General features: G+C 33.0%; 1 long non-coding RNA gene across 1 annotated transcript; it reads left to right on the top strand.

The window, feature by feature from the left end:
• The first annotated feature begins 640 nt into the window (after positions 1 to 640).
• LOC106477447 lies at positions 641 to 2,903 on the top strand. Its single transcript, XR_002609467.1, has 3 exons — positions 641 to 720; positions 2,008 to 2,085; positions 2,677 to 2,903. It is a non-coding gene; the product is annotated as an uncharacterized LOC106477447 (long non-coding RNA).
• The last annotated feature ends 267 nt before the right edge of the window (positions 2,904 to 3,170 follow it).

The raw sequence follows: 3,170 nt of genomic DNA, 5'->3' as shown, positions 1-3,170 counted from the left end.
TATAGTTAGTAGAGTTGAACAACTCCCAGTGGCAGGGTTACACTGTTCATAAGTTAGTAGAGTTGAACAACTCCCAGTAGCAGGGTTACACTGTTCATAAGTTAGTAGAGTTGAACAACTCCCAGTGGCAGGGTTACACTGTACTATAGTTAGTAGAGTTGAACAACTCCCAGTGGCAGGGTTACACTGTACTATAGTTGAACAACTCCCAGTAGCATGGTTACACAGTAAAAAACAAAGCCACATTTTAATATTTCATTATGTATATCTGAAATTTGAAACCGATAAACTTGGGAAAGTTTGAAGGGGAATTCCCGTTCTTCATAGTAGTGAGGGAGAATTCTGTGCTTGCAGTAGTGAAAGAGTTAAATATATCTTACAATGTTATTTTTGCCGTTCTAAATCTTACGTTTGTATCTTCACAGACTCTTATTTTTGTGTTGATAGTCTAACTAAAACTGTGAAATCTAAAGTTTAGCATTAAGAGTTAAAGTAAAGAAGTTATATAGAATTTCTAGACATTATGGCCGAAAATGTTTGAAACTGTCTTCCAGGAATTTCAAGTTCGTGATTTTATATCACATTAAATGAATAACAGTTTTTAATTGTTTTACTATTTAAATTTTTTTTATTTTTTTTAAGGTTCCACACCCGGTAGAACTCCTTTTGAAGGTTCCTCGCATCCCGGAACCTTCTTGAACCCAGCTGCAGCCCATCTAAGTGAGTGTTACGTTAGATGATGAAATAACAGTAGTCTGATGCTAAAGATGAAGTTTACCTTAAAGCAAGGCAAATGTGTTACGTTAGACAGTAGTCTGATGCTAAATATATGTTAAGATGAAGTTTACCTTAAAGCAAGGCAAATGCCTTGGGTCCGTCGCCCTGGGGGACCTTCTTACGGTTTTTGATTCACCCTAGAATTTTATTTATGAAACATAATAATACAAAAATATCATATGAACATAACACTCACATCTTCTATTTACATAATTTAATCAAAGTAACTTCAAAATGATATCGCAAAATCAACGGGAAGATGTTATAGTAGCACTTAGTATTTACAAAGTATTCTGTGGTTTTTCAAGACGTCCTTAATTAACCCTCTCGGGCATTAGAACAATGAGGACCTGAAGGGCAGAGTTATCCTTTAGACGTAACTTTCTCTTTACGAAATAAAATTAGATAATACTAGTGAGATACAAACTTTTGGCGACAGCTGTAGTTATTTATACGAGTGATTCTAAAAGATGAAGCTGGAAAATACAAAAACCGTATTCTTGAACATTCTATTATACAGTTTCCACACTTTTTTTGATTGATAAATATTTTGATGTTTCCTACACTTTGAATCTTTTCAGTGGCTAAGGCTGGAAGTGTTGATGAATTCCTCAGTAAATATATAAATACTGACACTATGTAGTTAGTGTAATGACCATATAATAACTACAAGCAATAGAATAATGTATATGAAATATTGTTAACTTTACTATAGATATCATGTATTGACTAGGTGGTAGCTAGAAACAGTAGGATCGTACAATAGATGTAGCATCATTACTTGTAAAAAACGTACCGTTCTAGATTTTAGTGTCCGAGGCTAAGCTAAAGAATAAAACCTAATGCAGAACAGACGTGGATTTCGTTAGTCATTTTAAAACATGACAACAACGTTAGTTGTTGATGTCAGTTTTAAACTTTTAAGTTAGTAACACCTAGTGGTATTTGGGCTTAATATCATCCTAGGCATTTGTCAATATCTCATCTTAAATGTAGTTTGAATACAGTGAATAAAACTTAACTCAAAATGTCGACAGAAATAAAAATTATTTTACATGTTATTAACCTAACACGTAAAATAATTAAAATTAACATATGAGGCCACGGTTATGTATAACTTACCAGTATTAGTTTTGAAGTAAGAAAAAAATAAGTATATATATATATATATACACACACACACACACTATTAAATATATATATTTTTTTTTTATATATAACTAATTCCAGGTTTACCACCTTTTGCACGATCCAGTTATTCAGGTTTTGGGGGACCAAGTAACAGTTTTGGAGAAATCTCTTCCTTAGGTTTGTAGTTTGATGACGCTAAAACTTTCAAGTGTAATATTTTAATATTATAACGTGGTTTTAATTATTTATTTGCACAAGTATCTTGAATTTTAAGCCTTTTAAATACGTTTTAACTGTACAAATGATTCAATGCATTGTAACCATTATCAGTTTTGGTTTTATTCATGTAACGAATTATGATAGTATGTACTTCCAAGTCACTTTGTTATATACAATTAGCTTCATTCTTTATCTACTTTTGATCAGAAGGTATTTATAAGTATGGCATATTTATGTGCTCAAGTACAAACCTGGGTAGATTGGAAAACATTAATCTAATCTGCCATATTTCAATGTTTTTCCGAGTTTCGTCAAGTGATATGAATAAAATCGGAATCTTAGAGAAATTTGAACTTTCATTCAGAAGGTGGATAATATATTTTGGGAAACTTGTTATTTATAATAATAATAATAAGAAGAAAAGACATTGGCGTATGAAAATTGTATATAACAGGGTTCAATGCAAACAATTTAATACTTTTTAGTTGTGCTTCTTTTATAAGCAAATAAACTTTTTAAATAGCTTAGTTGGGCTTGATTTATATCTAGGACTAGGGAGTTCTGGTGTTTTTACCAGCCGTGACCATGGTTCCTCTGGACTCTCTAACATAAGTGTTGCATCCCAAGATCCTTGGACCCATCTCCATAGAAACCCCCTTTCAATTCCTACCCAATTAGGTTCTGGGGCTACTCCTAATCCTGCTCCATGGGGAGGACTGAAGGCAGAAGCAGAGCGAGAGAGGCTACACAGAGAAGACCAGGAAAGAGAACGGAAACTAGATAGAAAACTTGATCGAGAAAGAGAGAGAGAGAAACAAAGAAAAGCTGAACTTGAGAAAGAAAGAAGAGAAAGAGAAGTCTCAGAAAAAAATAGAGCAGTTGAAAGGTTAGCTGTTCTCTTTGTGACTCATTAAAATAAGCTTTTCGATGTGACTGACTCGGTACCTATGAAAAGCAATATTTATGAAAGTGCTTTTCAAGACCATAGGGTAGTATATTTTATGTGGCAAGTCAATGCAAGTATAATGTGAAATTAAAATACA

Source organism: Limulus polyphemus, unplaced genomic scaffold, assembly GCF_000517525.1.
Source record: "Limulus polyphemus unplaced genomic scaffold, Limulus_polyphemus-2.1.2 Scaffold15455, whole genome shotgun sequence".
Taxonomy (NCBI): domain Eukaryota; kingdom Metazoa; phylum Arthropoda; class Merostomata; order Xiphosura; family Limulidae; genus Limulus; species Limulus polyphemus.
The sequence above is the reverse complement of the archived record's forward strand: the minus strand, read 5'-3'. Positions and strand labels throughout refer to the sequence as shown.